This window comes from Chroicocephalus ridibundus, chromosome 1 (assembly GCF_963924245.1).
Source record: "Chroicocephalus ridibundus chromosome 1, bChrRid1.1, whole genome shotgun sequence".
In the NCBI taxonomy this organism is placed as follows: Eukaryota; Metazoa; Chordata; class Aves; order Charadriiformes; family Laridae; genus Chroicocephalus; species Chroicocephalus ridibundus.
The window spans coordinates 111292490-111311094 of record NC_086284.1 but is presented as its reverse complement, the minus strand read 5'-3'; the positions used below and the strand labels follow the sequence as shown (position 1 = coordinate 111311094).

Here is an 18605-nt window from a genome sequence, read left to right as displayed (position 1 = left end):
TCTAGTATGCTACCTGAAAACCTTTATTAGTCAATCTGTGCTATGCTTAGAGCAGAAAATGCTAATTATACTCAAGCAGCAATTATAAATATTTTAATAATACTCACTCTTGCAAGAAACTTGATAAAGTATGTTCTGCCCTCAAACAGCAGAAAAGCAGACACAGCATCCATCCCATTCCCAAGATATTAGATAATGGCTCAGGTATGATCAATAGCAATCAAATTAGCCAAAATACAGCATATATGCACACCGCACTAATGGATCATTTCAGGATTATAGTTTGTGTATTATAACCATGAAAATACTACAAATATGCATATACAAAAGTCTAAACTACAGCTTTTGGATTTAGGCAATCCCATATCAATGCACTACAGCTGACAACATTTTCTTAGCATTAAATTAGATAAATCTCCCTGCACCCTCACTTTACTAGCCAAGCACTTTTTACACAACTCTCAAGCCAACAACCTTCTGCAATTTAAGTATGATTTAGTGCAAGAGAAGCAATGAGTATTATAAAATTTATGCTTGTTCACCTTCTCTCCCCACAGAGAAGGGCAAGATGTTTTTTCATGTAAATATGTATTAGATCCAAATCATTTAAATAGATATTATTCCACAGAGAACATGATGCTGCATATGCCCACTTCAGCTCCATGTTACTAAATAAACTGCAAGATAATGATGCTGCCTTGCTCATCCTAAAGGACACTGAAAATATTCCTAGGCGTTTCAAACGGAAGTAAAAGGAAGGGACTTTCACAAGAACAAAAGAAAAACGAAGGTGGCTCTTACAAAGTTAGATAAGGTGAAAACAAGCTGCTCATAAATCACAAATTAGTAAGTCTCCTCAGGAGCAGGCCACAGCTGTGGCAGCAAAAGAATTGCTCAGGTACGTAGAGCAGTCTTTATAGTATGGATATCAAGCCATTACTATCTTCAGTAGAGAAAAACTATTTTAAACTTAATGTAGGAATGTTAAATGCAAGGTGCCAAATGTTAATTTCATGCAGTTTTACTTCTCAGTTATATTTAGCTACAAGTGTCACTGCTTGAATGGAGAGGAGACAGAGAATAGGAAAACCTTACACAATGTATTTTAAAAATGAGAGCTTTAAGCATTAATTTTAAGTGAGCGCAACTATCTCACTGCTTTTCACAAAGTACAACGGAAGTTAATCAGCACATTACCGTAAAATACATTATTTTGAATTCAACTCGTATTAAATAAATGTATTTATTTAAAGTGGGAAAGACCGTCACTGGTCTTGAAGCTATCACATATCATTTGGGCCACAGTCAGTTGTCTTACAATACCGTCTGACCTCTGCTTGATTTTAAAATAGGATAATCACCTTCAACTATGCATGAACCTTGAACATTATCAAAAACAGTTTTATTGCATCAACGATTTATTAATAGTCTTATATTAATAGTAATGTAACTTTGACTTTACAAAGTCATAAAGATGACGAGAAACACAGTCGAGACTCATTGTGCTGCCTATTTTATTTTAGGCTTACTAGGCAACTCCATGATACAATCAGAAAAAATAAAACCCATCCAGAGAGCAACAGCGACAAAGGAAAAAAACAACAACCGAATACGCACGTATCATCCCAGTTAAGCAACTGAGGGGGAAGGATACAGAGAGCTTCATGACGTTAAGATAAACACGGAATCCTTTTAAGTACTGGTATTCTCCTCCAGCCAACTGCGCCAGGAACCGGCAAACTGCTCGTCCTGAGGCAGGTAACCTCTGGGCGAGCAACCTCTGGGCAAGCACGTGAACGGTGACTGCTATAACAGGCGAGAGCCTTACGCAGGAGCGCATTGAGCTCCGTTCCCCTTCCAAGCCAAGCACCGCAAGACGACCAAAGCCTACGGGCCGCCATTCAAAACAAACCTACCGAAGGAGGAAGTGCTTCTCCCAGACCTTTTGGGTTCAAAACAACTTGCCGCAGCAGCCCTGCCGCGCTCTTCATATCGCACGGTCACTTTTATAGCTGTTAGCCCCATTACACCACAGTTGACAGTTTAAACAAAGAGCAACTAGGAAAGTACAATATTCTATAACTGGCATTTACAGCACCGGCCTTGGACTTGTAATCTTTACCAGACGGGCACACAAATCAATCTATCAGCTCGTAAAGGTGTGCTTTTTTAACCTCTAAAACAGATGGGATTGGCCAGAAACGTCTGGCATGTCAAACTGCTAATCACTGCTGCCCTTTGCACAAAATAACCCACTTAAGTTGAGGCATGGTTGCACTGTAACAGACATTAGTCTGTGGGAAACCCATTTAACTGTCACATACTCCCGCCACTCCTGCTCTCCCTTAATTAAGCCTAATGCCTTATGCTTTGACCTTTTGTTCTAGCCTATTAACCCTATCTAGTACAAGTTCAAATATGTTAAACTTAAAAGTTTAGTGTAAAATATTAAATGCCACACTACAGAAAGAACGAGGGACGTTTCTCCACCCTGCAAGTTACCGATCCCTTCACCAGATTTCCTAGGCTGACAAAATGGAAGCACTATGTTCATTCCCAAAGACAAAATATACCCAAACACTAACCAGTTTCACAGCAAAAAAGTGAAGTTTCTTCCACTTGCGTAACTACCTTTTCCTCTTTGGAGGAGAAAGGAAAAAAGTGAAACTGCTGTTCGCAACTTCATATCCTCAGGCTTTTGGGTTTTTATCCAACAAGAAAGCACATACTATCAGCCAAGATCACACTACGCTCATTTGCTCTTCTCTAAAACCTGTCATTAAAAATAAGACATAATTGGTTTACAGTGAACAATTCCTCCTCAATTAAAGGCTGCATCTGCAAACCTTGCTCACACTGAGTCAGACACCACCTTGTTCTTTTGACAACATAGTTACAATTACTATTAGATTTCAATTCTCATCTGCATCTGTTCATGAGTCACATCTTTTGAAGTTTCTCAGGCTTGCATGAACTTAAGATAAGGACATAATTTATAAATTTTAGCTCGCTGCTACAGAGTTTTCTTTCATGTAAGCTCAGCTTTAGGCAGCATGACTTCCTTCCCCTCTTGTATCTCTTACTTCACGAAGGTTGCAGAGCGTCAACAAGATCAACAGTTACATTTGCAAAGCAGTACTCTTCTGGAGAAAGACCGTCCTAATGGTCCAGAAATCCAACTTAAAACAAGAAATCCAATTCCAGAGACAAAACCAAACCTCTGACCAAGACAACTCCACTGCACTCCACGTTAAAGCTATTTACACTGGTATGCAATGCAAACTCATACACCAACACAGGTAATCTACAATTAGTGCCTGTAACCAACAGGCAAGCCTGTTCCCCTCCCCCCCCCAAAAAAAAAACCCAACAACAATAAAAAAAATAATAATATCAAGACATAGCCCATAATAACTGTTTTGTAATGTTGGTTAGAAATGGAAAAAAGAATGCAAACTGCATCAGGATTACGAGCCACATATACACTAACACACACATTCTCTCAAATCCTTAGCTTAAACCACCTTACTGATGAGCTGAATACTTGCTGCAAGTTCCTTATTTACAGCTTACACTTTTGCAACTCTGACTAAATCGAATTGCTTTTAAACAGAGGTGACAATCTTGAAACAAAGCTTTAAATTTAATTATTTTTTGAAGATGTGAAACATTTCGAAAAGCTTGTTGCCACAAAAGCCACTGTCTACTAAATTCTGTTAAGGCTGTACAAGTGACAATCTGCTGCTGATCACAACAATTCTCAAGTTGTAAATAGCTAATTAATTAATTATGTTTTAATTCCAAAGAGCCTATCTTACTGATTCTGAGACCAGCACGCAACATGATTAACTTTCTGCAAATGCAGTTGCTCAGACAGCTAAGAAGCACTACAGCAACACTAGACTTCTGTTTTTGAGGAGTCAGATAGGAAGTATCATGGGAAAAAAATGGATCCTTCATCTCAATTTCCCTTTATTTCCAAAACACTAATTCTAGATAAATCCAAATCTCCCCAATTCAAAAGCATAGGTATTTTCTAATGATTTCACTTTGTTATATTCTATTGTGTTGGAGATAGTCAAACTCCAGTACACAGACCAATGCTATATCCAAACGAAGTTAAGCAACACATGGATTTATTAAAAAAAGAAAAATAGATCCTTGCATCTGCAATCTGTGTCATTACAACGGATATGCTACAAGTTTTGCAGGCTGGGATTTGGCATGACTGCCTCCAGCTTCTAGACCTTCCCTACTAATGCTCACAAAAGTTGCCACTGGAGGCAATGCAAATGAGTCCTAAGAGAGACCAGAAACAAAACAACAACTGCTTGTCAACCATTACATGCCCAAATTGTATTCTTTATGCTCATCAGCATTCTCAAGTTCTTAGGCATGCATGTAGGCCCACCGAGTACAGTGGGGCTACTCAAGTGAATAAAATTACTCACAAACCAAAGTGCATATACATAAGCAATCACTGGACAACACTCGGGGAATTATTCCCCGGTATCAAAGAAAAATAGGATTTAGGAAATGGGAACCAAGGGAGCAGATCCAAACAAAATGACAGCGGTGCTAAATGTCTACAAGCCACTGTAACGCAATATCTAATAATGATTTTACTGTGACGGTCCCTTGCCACAGAAGCTCAATTTGGATCCGTTTCATTTAAAAAAATAAGAGATTGCAACACAGTAAATTTTATTTAATCTTCTCTTTCACTCAGAAATTACATGTAAATCAGGTTCTTCTCTATTTAGCAACTACCTCCCAAACAAGTAGGCTAAATCTTCAAGACTTACCAGCAAATTCCACACAGAAAGTTCAAAGGCTACTAAAATACTCATTTCTCTTTAATCAGCACACACTAGAAGTCTTACACTGAAGGAGAGGGATTAACTTGAAAATTTATCACTTTAAAACATATTATAATCCTAAAAGATTTACACATGGCAGACAGTTGTATGACAGATTTGGCAAGACAAAGAAGAAACCCCAAACCAAAGAGACAAAGTAAATAACCCAAACAAATTCTTTACCTTGAAAGCGGTCCCATGAGGGAAGCCCTTCCTTCAGGAGTCCAAGGATGCGTTAGTTTTCTTCCTCAACAATTCCATGCTTGATCTGAAAAGAACAGCAGAAATCGCCCCATGAAATTCTGCATACCAGTTTTTCCTCATTCAGCAACCTCTAGCTACTTTCTTATTGTTGGTGTAACAGAAAGCCACGCTCTATTTTGGATAGTAAGGACTGCAAATAACATTTCTATTTCAGAAGAAAAGCATAGCTCCAAACTTCAGAAATCAAAATTTCCAGAAAGAAAGGAACCATCAGTAAAACAAGCATAAACAACTTGAGTAGTCTAGACTTGTGCTGTCTAGCCGGATAGTATTTCTGCAAGAACAACGTCAACGCTCAACTGCGATTCAAAGCTGTGGTCCTCTTTTTCTTCCTTTCATTCAAAAAACAGCTGTGGCATGAAAGCCCTCCTTCCTATTTAGCAATTACAGCTTAACACTTCAAACTTGCACCTAAAAATGTCAACATCATGTTTTTTTAAAAAAGCCCCTATTAATTTAAATATATATACACACAAAGAAAAGACAAGAGCATGGTGTAACTGGTGAACATAATGCTAAATGCCACAAAATTACTTAGAAAAATACTAAATCAGTTGAAACGGTAACATTTGCTTTTAAGATGTTTAGGAATTAAATACTGTCTAATGTTATAGTTCGAAGATGCTATCCATCACAAGCACCACCTTAAACATTCTTCTCAGCACTTCCCTATTACTCCTAACCGTACTTTTGCTAGAAGAGGCAAACTCACAGCTAGCCCAGATCATTGTTATTTGTACTATTTCAGCCTTGTTCTCGTGACAAGCCTCATTATTAAAGCTTACATTAAATCTTCTGTCACCAAGTTACCACCCAAGCAGCATGCACAGAATCAAATTTGACTACAATGAGTTTTAAAAAAAAAGACAGACAGACAAACAAACAAAAAAACCCGACTTTCTCCCCTGTCTGGCTGAACTTTCCCCTCCTCTTGCTTGGCAGAGGGAGAGTTCCTCTCCTCTCTGCCTCACCTTTAGCTTCTCGTCTCACAAAACCCGTGCACAGAAGCCTTGTAAACACAGAATTTCTCCAGCAGAGAGGACCCCATGGGTGGCTACGGGTGGGCAGGGCGGAGAGGGGCAGAGGGGGAAGTGTGCGCGCTGGGGGCAGCTCTCAGCATTTCCCCCTTCTGCAAAACCACTCGGGCTAAAGCCAGCTTAGAGAAAACACCTGACTGACCGCCGCAATGGAGGGGGAAGAAGAAAAAAAAAAAAAAAAAAAAAAAGATGCAAGTGTTGCTAGACAGCTCATCATCCAAAAAAGACCCATTCAAAGCTTTGAGGTACGTGAAACAACAGAAGCATGCAGTACTACTGCCAGCATTAAGACCCAACGAAAGCAACAGATCCAATTAAGATGAAAAATAAGTAAATACACTGAAATACTACAGGCAGACACTACTTCAAATCCTTCCCCTATATACATCACAAAATAAAAAGCCAGTGTGCATCACAAAACAGTAGCAAACCTCAACATTTGGATTCAATTAGGAGGGAAAAAAAAAGCTACCATTGCAGTAAAAATAAACAGATAAATGACAGGTATAGTGACAAAGGTAGTAACAAACATAGTTCAAAGCCTTCCCAACCCCATTGCTCTGAAAGGACAAATAAGCTGGATGGGGAATCTTTTGTGAGCACAGGAAAAACGGGACAACAGGTCCCTTAGAGAAGAAGGAAGCAGCACTTTTAAAAAATTATAATCACCTTTTCAAGTCACCTTAATTTGAGAAAAAATAGTTAATTCCAGTATTTCTTCTCTATACTATAGATATAGCTAAAATCTTTTCCAACAAGTGGCATTATATAAATATTCCCATTTCCAAGAGAAGACAGATGTCTATCTAGCAGGGAAAAAAAACCAAACAACAAACACCTCACACTGTATTGCCATCAGGTTCAATGTATAGACAGGATTTCCTCTAGGTCAGGATTAAACAGCCTTTTCTGCATTGTTCCGAGTGACTACAAAAGGTTCAGAGAAGAGAGAACAAAAGAATTTGTTATTTCTGGGGAAAATTACATATTCCTTCAATAATGTTTTAAAAGAGGGGGGAGAAGAAAAAAAAAAAGCTTTTCTAGAATAATATTTTATTCCCAAAAACTTCACAGCTGGATCACTGGCTTTTCACATCTCACAGTTTTTTTGAACGTTGATTTGTTCCATATTATATGCTGCTGAAAGTGGGATAGGTGAGGACACAAACAATGCCAACAGGACAATCTCCTGGGGCAAGAACGATCATTTCTTTCTACCTTGGAGGCATGCCCCGCTTTCTACATCACTGGAAAAGCCTTTTCAATTTCCCTTCCCACTCCATTTTCGTAGTGGGGTGGAGCACGGAGAAGGAGGAGAAAGCCCATAGCTGTGAATTTTAAAGTTTGCCATGAAAAAAAAAAAAAAAAAAAAAAATCAGCACCAGAGCAGCAGTAGCAGCCTAGCATCAACAAGAACAAAAAAAGTGTTCTTCTGCAAGCAAGATGTACTACTTAGACACATTTCAACAGGGAAATTCATTAAGCACTTTGTGGGGTAAGTTAAATACTCCTTTATTTGTTTTCAAATAATGGTTTCGGTCAAGACTGAAACACCTTTTACATCTCCAGCGCCCAGTCCCCCATGATGACTCCCTCACAGTTTCCTTTCCCAGGAGGAGGAAGAGCAGCCCACCTAAAGTCTTCCCCAATATTTCCCCATTTAAAAATAAGCAGTATGAAAACAGTTTCTCTCAAGACAGGCAGTTAAACAGGGGCAATGAGCTCCAGTAACAATTTAAGTATGAGAAGACTACGTCAGGAGGGTTCTGACCCAAACGAAGATGGCTAGAAACTGCTTCTTCTCCTTTCTACACATGAATATTTATTTACGTGAGTCTTAGCTCCTATTCTCCTTCTTCAACCATCAAGCCAAGTGACCTGCAACCGACAGCCAAATAAATTACCAAATTAATTCTTTCAAGTGCTAAATAGGTCCGTTAACATTTCTAAGTATTCGAAATAAATAATCCAGAAACACTACAGTGCAGGCATTCATCTTTACCAAAAGAATCCCTCTGCCTGCTTTTCCTGAGGCAGATCCATCAGGGAACACAAAAAAGTTTTTACGCGATCACAGATGTCCACCCAAAGTACTGCCTGCCAACCGTAGCACGTTCTTCTCTAATTTGGTGTTTTCAAATACCACTAGCAAAACCCGAACACCATAATATCCAAAAGCAACGCCACAAGCCTTTTAAATATTTTCCTTGTATTTGCCGCAGACAGGCCAGCACAGTTCAGATAGTTACTGTTCTTATCGGTTTGGCCTCTTGGCAGGAAGAGCGAGCAAACCACAAATACAAGCCATTAACCTTTTTGTCTTTAGTTTAAGACTGTTCAGACAGACTGTCAAGTTCATGGTTTTTATCTTCTTTGTACATTTGTGCATATTCTTTCACACCTTTTCCTCCTGTTCAGGCTTCATTCCCTACCTACATTATCTTTCCACTTGCCTGTCATTAAACCCCTGCTGAGCAGTAATGATTTATACTTCAAAATTTGCACTTCTCATCCCTAAAGACTATTTATCCTTTTTTTGCTAATCCATAGGATAGTTATCCTATTTATGCCAGCCCAACACTCGGCACATGTCACCCAGCAGCTGGGAGATGAGCCTGGCTGAGCCCTTGCCCACAGGACCCCCCGCCTGGGAGGGGGGTAGCCACCAAAGTCCCCCTCGTGAAGGGGCTTGTGTCCCCACGCCAGGCACCCACTGGAAGCCACAGGCTCTCTTCTGGACTCCCTCTGCTCGCTATACGTTCACATACAGGAAAAAAAAAAAAAAACCTACAAGTCGTTTGGATTTTGAGGTTCGGGCAAGTTCTGAAGAGCTATTCTAAAATTAACAAAATATTACGGTCTTCATGTCTTCTCTGAGAGCCCTGCAAGGAGGCGTCAAGCACAGCCCTGGAGCAGGACAGCTGACTGGGGGAAATGCAACTCCCCGGCTTCGCCCTGGGCAAGTTTATACATGTGCTCGGCAAAACGCAAAACATAGTTTATCTTCTAATATAGTAATGCCCCGCACCGTCACTGTTAAAATTAACAGTGCTCTCGCTGCTAACAATACTACAAGCTGGTATTACAGAAACCTTTTGCCAATGTTCAAAGCCAGAAAAATAAAGTTAGCTCTGAAAAGACAAAATAAGCTTTAAGCAAGCAAGCCTTTGACAAGTCTTTTAAGCCAATCCCACATTAAGCAAAACCTACAGGCAAATATGATCACCATCAAGTTAATTCATGTTTGAGTTCTATAACCTTTACTGAATGACTTACAAAAAAAAAAAAGCTTCCTTGGTGCCTTTTATAGAACAGATTCACCCTAGACACAACTATCAAACACTGCAGGTGATACAGCCAGCATTTAAATTATCCATTTAAGTTTACGATATAAAAACATTAGTTCACTTTTACTTCTTTATCAACATAGGTTTTATGACCATAATAAATTTGGGTTACTTTATTTTCCTCCAATTTTGATTAGCACATCTTTCACTTTAGGAAAAGAAATAAGTACGGGGAGCAGAAAGGAAGAGCACGCTTTCATACGGTAATTTTCTACCCCACGACTACTAGGGTAAAAAAATAAAATAAAAATCCATCCAGTACGGTTTGGCACTTGACAGCATCTTGTATTCTGTGCATGCAGGGTCTGCAAAAATCTGAAAAACATTGACAGCTCTCGCTCCTTAGGTAGCTCGGAACTGTAGGCCAGTCTACCAGGAGGTCAGATTCCACCCCCACCTGAAACACGCAATGGCTGCTTGTTCCCTCTGACATCCCACTCAACAGCAAACGCACACCCCGACCTATGCCTTTCACTCATGACAAACTCGCTGTCTTGCGCTGGAGCCAATGTCAGCTCTACCTCAAAGGAACGCTGATAAAATAACAAGTCAGACTCCTCAACCACAAGTTGCCCCAGACAGCAGAAGCCCCAAACCTGCCCAAACGCTTTTCTGGACACGAACTTTTGTTCTCGGAGACGTCAACTCTCGCTGCCCGGGTAGCCACAATTACTCAGATGCCATTAAATCAGATTTTAACCACAAAATATGCTCAGCTCAGAAAGCTTTTTGTCATATGGCATCTCAATGTGTCACTTTCTAGTGTGTGCAGTCAGACCCAGAAACAGTAAATTGCAATTGAATATTAAAAAAAAAAAAGGTTTTCTGCCACTCAGTCAGGGACCCACCACCCCCTTTCCACAAGTGACTGCTTCTTCCCCACGGGTCTCTGCAGGCTGGATTTGCACTCTTTGTTAAATAAAGCTTTACAGTATCTCTGAACATTTATAGTGCCATGACTCAGTTAAATTTTAATCGGCCTGTGAGCTGTCAGACACTGCAGACAGGTCCCCTCAAAACAAAACAAAGAATAACACAGTCTCCAGATTCCAGAGACATGAGGCAGAAGGGGACAACTTCCACTTCAGCTTTCCTAACATCAACATAATCCCAAAGCCAGAAAACCCACCGGTTGTTTGTGGTTTGTTTTTTTTTTTTCAACGTCTTCAACACGTGTCAAGCATTTTAGCTGAACTCTTCTTTAAATTAAAAACCTCATAAGCCATCAGAACCCACGCCAGAGGAGGAGGAGGTGCAGCACAGAGACAAGGCTGTTGGCATGTTACAAAGCTGTCCCTTATATCACCTATGGCCCGGCACTACCTGTCCTTAGGTTTCACTACCGTCCAACTTCATCACCGACTGACGCTCACGAAGACCAGCCTCAAACATGTTCCCCCAGGGAGAAAGGGGGATAAAAATAATAATAAAATTAAAATCACCTTTAAAGGGCTTCAGGGACACAACAACACGTCTGGAAAAAGTAACCTTTAGTCTAGAAAGGAAACAGCGACGTCCCTTAGGAGCCCGAAGCGATGAGAAGGCATCTTTTTTTTGGGGGGGGGGGGGGGGGGGGGGGAAAGGAAGTAGGGAGCCGCGGGTCCGTCGCCCGCGGCAGGCGATGGTCGCGGCGCCCCGGGGGCCGGCTGCCCGGCGGCGGTTGGGGTGGGGGCGGGCACAACCGGCCTCGGAAAGGGGAGGCGAGGGGGGGTGGTATGAAGGCGAGGAGCGGGGAGGGGAGCGTGGCCTTGCCCGCAGCTGCCGCGAAGGCAGCCGGGCGGCGAGCGAGGCCGCGGCCGAGCGGGGCCGGGGCTCCCCGCAACCCCCCGGGCGGCCGCCGGCGCCTCCCCGCCCGCCGCAGCCGCTGCGCACCGGGCTTGCGGCTCTTTAAATAATTCACACGCACACCGGGAGGAGGAGGAGGAGGAGGAGGAGGAGGAGGGTGTCCCTCCGGAACGGGGACCGAGGCTGGCAGCCAGCGTTCGGGAAAACACTGGCGGGTCTCGGCGGTACAGACTAGTAACTTTTCCGTCCTTCCAGCCCCTTTCCCCCCCTGCCCAGACAAACTTTCAGCTCGCACCGGGGGTGGGCTGGGTGGCGGTGAGGATGCCGGAGGGGCGATCGCCCCCGGAAACGGCCCCCGCCGCCGTGGCCGCCCCCGCACCGGGCTCACCCCGGCATTGTTCCCTGCCGCCGCCGCCGCCGCTTCCCCGGCCCGCCCCGCTCGGCCATTTCCAATCCCCCCCCCCCCCCCCACGGCGGCAGCCAGCGCGGCCGCCGCCGGCGGAGCGCCGCACTCACCCCGCAGCGGGGCCGCGCAACCCCCACCGCCGCGGCGGCTGCTCCGGGGCGGGCGGGATGGCTGCTGCCCGCAGCGGCTCCGGCGGCCAGTCCCGGTGCGGGGAGCGGCAGCTCCTAAAGCCGAGGTGGACGCCTGGATTCCCCTGACTGGAGGGCAGGACGCGCCGCCTCCCCCCACCTCCGCGTCTGTTTGTCCGTCTGTGTCGTGTCCCCCCCCCCCCCCCCCGCGCTCCGGTCCCCGCACACATACACGGCGAGCCGAGCTCCTCCGCTCCTCTCCGCGCCCCTCCGCGTCTCGGGGCTCTGCTGCAATGCCTGCGAGGCTGACTTTCAAAGCCTAACCCGCAGCCGCGAATCCTCCCCGCCTTCCACCTCGCCCGCCGCGGCGCAGCCCGGCCCCTCCCCGCGCCGCGCCATTCATCTCTCCAGCCAAGTTTCTTAACCCTTTTCTAACCCCCGTCGAGGCGGGGGAGGGAAGGAGGGACGACCCCGCACCCCCCGCGCCGTGCGGGGAAGGGGCTGCGGGGCCGGCGGCCGCTGAACGCGTCGCACGTAGGCAAGTAGCGTCGCCTCCTGCCCTCTTTAATTAATCTAGCTGAAGGCGCAGAGCCCCCGGGAACACAAACTTACGAGCGATAGCAGCGGAGGACCCGTATTTGACAAAAACAGCGGTGCCTTAAAAATAACACCTTTTTCTTTTCGTCTCTAATGGGGGGGGGGGGGGGGGGGAGCGCTTCCAGTGGTTACCATTTCTTGTCGCTTTAAAGCTTCTATTTTCAGCCTTTTCTCCGAAAAACACGCGCTAGAAACTTTTTTTTTTTTTTGGAAGGAAGGAAGGAAGGAAAAGCCGAGACACCCCCCCCACACACACACACCGCCAGCGCAGGGCGGCCGTCGCCTGGGGCGGGCAGCGGGCACCCCGGCACCTGCGGCGGCTGCCGGGCGGGCCCAGCCTCCTTCCTTCGCTCCCTCCCTCCTTCCCTCCGTTCCCCGGCGCTGCCGACCCGGCCGGCCCTGCCCTGACGGCTGCCGGCACGTCTCGTTATCCCCCGGCCTCTGCCCGCCCGGCCGGGCGCCGCGGGGATGGCCACCGCGACCCGGGGAGGGGGGGCGAGCATCCCAGCATCCCTCCCGGAGTGAGGCGGGCCCCGGCAGTCCCCGCGGAAGGAGTCGGAGAATCGGGGGCAAAACGGCTCCTCGAAGCCGCGCCGTTTGCCCATGTGGCAATAAATACAATCTGGGAGGGAAACCAGCCTTGGGCAGAGCCTCCAAGAAGAGTTATCCCTCCTCCATTTTGCTAGGTGGCATCCCCACCGGTCTGAGGACAACCTCTGCTGTCAAAAATGGCATTATACGTACAGTTGTTCTTTAGACTTCGTTCCCATCAAAGATGAGAGTGTCCAGAGATGGACGCTGAACTTGGCTGTGTAGGCGAAGCTACAAAGTGCACCTGACCTTCAGCACATCTTCTGTGCACCTGTGTTTAACAAATGTATCCATGCTTGGCATGGTGTTTGCCGAATGCATTACAGAACGCTTCATGACAATTCTTCTAGAAGTTAAAGACTGAGAAAAGAGAAACAAATTTGTTTACGAGTCGCTTATAGAACGTGTGATAATATCCGCGTTAAGATATACCAACATTTTAGTTCTAAGACTCAGGTAAAATCAATCATATAGGTATAAATTATAACATTTATAATAGTCATAAATTCAAGGGTTTTTTTTAATTGAGGACTAATATTGTTAAAGAGCATATGAATTTTCACTTTAAAGAAAGCAAAAGGGAGGCACGCTTGTGAAAAGCCAAAAATTTTAACCCAGAGATACCATGAATGAAAGTAGATGTAGGAGTGTTAAGCAAAACCTCTTTCGCTTTGGAATGTACAAATTGTGTACAGGCTTACAGCGGAGCTAGTAATGTATTACTTGACCTATTTTTTTAAGCCAATGAAAGATTTAGGTTAACTTCATCATCATGTGTTTTTAACCACTTTCTTCCAGAAACACAGCAGCATTTTCTAAAGCTACTGCATGTCACAGTGTCTATACAACAGTCTATTTTTTTGAGAGCATAAGTCTCATAACATAGCCTGATCACGCTTCCATTAAAACAATAAGTTTTACTCTTCACTTCCATAGTAGGCTCATTTAGCAAATTCTGATTATAAAAAAAAAAAAATAAAATCATCTTTAATTTTTTATTTCACGAAGAATCTTTATCTCAAAAATGTTTCAATGCTAAGCGGCCAAATTATCTAGGGAAAGGGAAATTTTCTCATTACTGTAGCAATTTAGCTGCTATTTCAATCATGAATGTCTGTAGTAGAGACCTCTCTCATTCTTAACCTTAGGGAATGTCTTGTGTAGCCGAGAGACCTACAATATGAGGAATCTTGAACAACCAACAGAAAAAAACATGCATGTGGAATATCTGTTAAAAATATTTTTGTTGGGTAACATATAGTTGGCTGAGGAAACAAGTTTCTCGGGGATACAATCAACTGAGATTGTATTAAACAATACAATGTATGTGTTTAGCAGGTTATTTCCAGCACAATATTTGTATCACACTGAATTGTGCCACTTGCTCATATTTACGTAAACTATGTGAATTCAAACAATATACGAAATCAATTGTACTCTGTACAAGTGAAGGAAAGATTTCAGCACACCGCGAAATCAGCCTCTCAAGAAGTATGAAATTACTGATGGGTATTTGTTGGTTCTTCCTGTGCAGTCTTCAACCAAACCTAAACACAAGCACTCACTCTCCAAGCCTAAAAGATGTCCGTCTACCGACGTACCTACTTATCTGCCATCTGTGGGTGGTGTCTAACAGACACCATCTTCCTTACAGATGTTGCAAAAGGGACATTTTTAATTTCTTTTTTTTCTTCAAGGGGAATTTTTCACTATAAGATGCCTGTAAGTGGAAAGCCAATTACGACAGGAAAATGTAAACTACTTTTGGATGGTCTTGGAAGAGAAAAACACATTTGTAGAGGTTGTATTGGAACTCATTCCCAGAATTGCAAGCACTTAGGCCTATTGGTACCATACTTTGGTAATATCAATGAACCACTTCCTTTTATATTTATAAATATATATAATAATACACACACACACTTTCTCTCTTTAAAGTTGCTAAGCAGAAATCTCAAGACAGAAAGGTATGGTTTCGAGCTAGTAGGAATTCTATACAAATCAAAATATAATTGTAATTCTCACATTCTTGTAGTACACAACTAATCTGTGTGACCCTTTAAAAACGGTTAAATAAATTGTTGATTTACCCACAACTTTTTCTTTGACCACTTTGATGATTACAATAATGCATTTTGAGATGATGAAAAAAGCTACAGTTCTAGTAACAAAACTTTGTCTTTCTCTTGCTGATGAAAAACACATAGGTCTGTGCCATGTGGTAACAAGACACATGTTGTTTTCAAAAAGAAAATGAAAATGCTATTACACGTTTCCCAAACGTTTTTAAGCTAATGCTAGCCTATTTTTAAATCACATAAAGTGCTTTGAAGAGCTTGGGTGAACTACAGTTGCTCTTATTTTGATTTTCCTTCGTGGCTATCTCAGCCTCTCAAAAAACTAACAGCTCTGAAACTACCTTTTTCAATCAAAATAATTAAGGCCTTGCTTTATGGCATCCAATCATGATATGAAAGGCTTAGGATGCGGTTGGGAAGCTAGCTAACTTTACAGAAACTCATTTCCAGACTAAATCTTACTCTAAAACAGATTGTCAGCCTTACATAGACAAATAATGAAATTCCATCCTTGACTCAGCCTGGTTCAATTCATGTAATATTCCAGATTACCTGCTATTTCCAAGGTGCCTTCACAGAGGATTGAATCACCTAGTATTCCAGAAATTATGTAGACACACAAAATAAATGGGAAAAACAAGAATCATTATGATTTCTTATTTCTTCAATAATTGGCTTCTAAGGGGGTTTGCCTAAATAAATGATAATCTTCTAACAGTGTTCATCCATTAATCTGGAGTAGTAAGGTGGAAAAGTCTGCCCTTCTTCAGGACTAGTTCTATCTAGGACTAACTGAAATCAATGGGAACCCTACGAGTGTTATCAGAGGAAAAACTGGTCCAGGGCAAGGGTTTCTGCAGGGTGTACCATAGCGCGTATCCTGTTTTGCTCATGACAGCAGCAAGTCTGCAACTGTTGGAGGTGGAGTTGAATTACACAGTAACATGTAAAGGGAGGAGTAATAGGCTATATAACTGAAAGATATCAAGAGTACATACCACTTGTTACTTTATCTACCTACGTTTAAAAATATAAAGGCATTTGTATGCTTACATAACTCATACCATTCCCTAGTGGGGCTGTTTTCTGCCTTTTTTTTTTTTTTAAATTACACAGTTTACTTATATTTTTACAAGTACTTCGAAGCAGTACTTCTGAGAGAAATGTACCCTCAAGTTTTGTTTTTTTTTTCTGCATTACTTAAAAGTAGACTTCAGCTCACGACTATTTGATCTAAGAGTAATAAGAAAAGGACCAGATGCTAGGGTCTTTTCAATTACAAAAACATTTAAAGACAGCTGTACCATATAAACTCTCATGGAGGAATCATATGCTGGCAGCATCTGGTGAGTTTTAGCCATGCCTCTTAGCACGCCGTATCTGTTCTGAGGCATGAGCTAGGGTGAGGCTTGCTTTCCCCTACACATTATTGAGGCGGGGGTGTGGATTTTTTAACCATAGACAGCAACTAACACTTTGGGTCTTCTATTTGGTGGCAGGAAATAAACACTACTTTCTGCCCCTGTAACACCTTCCACGGAAGAATCAAAGCAGTGTACGCTAAGTTGATGTGACTACTTTACATTAATTGCTAATATTCTACCAGAATAAAATACTGGTGGTTTTAGCCAGGATAAAACATCCTGTACTTGTGAATTTTCTGCAATTTCATCCCACTCGCACAAACAAATATGAAAAATAGACTTCTGAGAACGTTGCTCTCATGAGTCACGTTCCTGGTAGTGCGAAGGCATGTCCAGAAAATAACTAGGCTGGAGTTACTACTCCCAAACTGACACGAGAAAGTACTGGTAGAGCAGGTACACCAGTGTGAAAATACTTGGTACTTGTGGGTCGACAACGATGCAAAAAGAACACACGAGAAGGTTATATGCACGTAGCTGAAACCGTTCAGAACATGCATATTCCCTTCAGACTTCGTATTTTCCCCTTTTCTTTGACAAAGATGTTCCCCATGCCACCAATAATGGATTGGATCAGGACTGAAGAATCATGCCCTCTCTCACGCTCTGCATTTTAGAAATTACTCTCAATAACAATATTGTTTCACAGCCCCATTTTTCTGGCTGGCTATCACAAAATCTGGATAACCCTTTGTCGTGGTTCTCGTGATGACACAAGCCGTGTTGTTGAAACAGTATGTTCTAAAATAAAATGAACAGGACGTACAAATTATACATGCGGCGATCTGGCAGCCTGTACCACGCTGCAAATGAATAAAGTTCTGGAAAGGACCATTAGGAAGCAGCTAGAAAGGTGAGGCTAAAGTGTGCTGTGTTTGCCCTTCAAAATAATACAGGTACTGGGCAAATGTTTTACACTTAGGAACTTTAATTACCTATTAAAATTGTAATAATATTCTTTAGTATAAATGATCTTAAAGTGCTCTGACTCAAGTAAATGAAACAGCTGTGTTAAGCTAAACTGTGTATCTCATGTATTTTTATTAAATATATTTACCTACTCACATATTAGCTTATGAACAAGAGAACCTTTGATGGAAAACCACAGTACAAAATGCAACATATTTTAATAAACAAGCTATGGTTCTACCCATTACTAACTTGGAACATTTTCTTGAGTTACATTAACTCAGGTTTCATTTCTTTATACTTCTTCTCCATTTATAAGAAAAATAATAAATAATAGCTTATTTTCTTTAACAACAAATCAAAGGAAAACAAGCAAGTCCAGGTTTATTTTGTCTGATTTCAGATACACCGGAGTGTAAAGATCAAATTTCTATGATGGCACAGGCCACCTTACCTTAGCCAGCTCAGTCCTCATACTTCATACCTCAGAAGAATGGAATGTTTATTGATGAAATAATACAATACCAGTGTTTTAAATGCCAAAGTAGCATCTTAGCTTTTCCATTTGTTTGTAATGTGGTTTTGTTGTGGTTTGGTTTTTTTCTAAGTTGCTGATTGTTTTCTTTCTTTCTCGTTTTCATTATGAGAGCTGGAAGGAGAGGTTAAGGAAAGAAGTTGGCCTCACAAGATTACTGGAATTCAAAAGTACTGAAGATCTTTATGATTTTCTTGTTTTATAACAAAAAGAAGAAAAAATATTTTGAAAAGAACTACACTTAACCATTTTCACAAATGCACAAAAACATAACAGAAAGAACACAGACTACTACACAATATTTCCTAACATCACTCATGAAAGCCCTCAGAAAAGTAACAACTAAGAAATTCTGAAAAAAATCTGGCTTCTTTGGCTAGGTACCTAAAAGATGACTGTTTGGAAAAAATGGTCCCAGTTCTAAGGATTAAATATTCTCAAAATAATTGATGCTTACCTACCTAATGTCACAGATTTAGTCACAAGTGATTACTGGTTCTGTTTACCTATAGGTGCCTAATGGGGAAATCCATTTAAATTGTGTATCAAAAAACTTAAGGAACTCAAATCACTGGGCCATATAAGCTTAGATAAGTTTCTGTTTGATTGTATTTTATGTGATTAGTTTATCAGAATTGAATTAGC

At 42.2% G+C, this 18605-nt stretch overlaps 1 protein-coding gene across 10 annotated transcripts in view; it reads right to left on the bottom strand.

Annotated features, from left to right (window-relative positions):
• The window catches only part of NRIP1 (nuclear receptor interacting protein 1), a 174667-nt gene that overhangs the window by 93603 nt on the left and 62459 nt on the right, over positions 1–18605 (bottom strand). For 5 of the 10 annotated variants that reach the window (XR_010072691.1, XR_010072693.1, XM_063347478.1 and 2 more), the window contains exons 1-2: positions 12059–12193; positions 5043–5127 (exon numbers count right to left, since the gene is read on the bottom strand). The gene's annotated coding sequence lies outside the window, so the exon portion shown is untranslated. The other 5 variants (XR_010072692.1, XM_063347453.1, XM_063347469.1 and 2 more) reach the window with 3 other exon arrangements.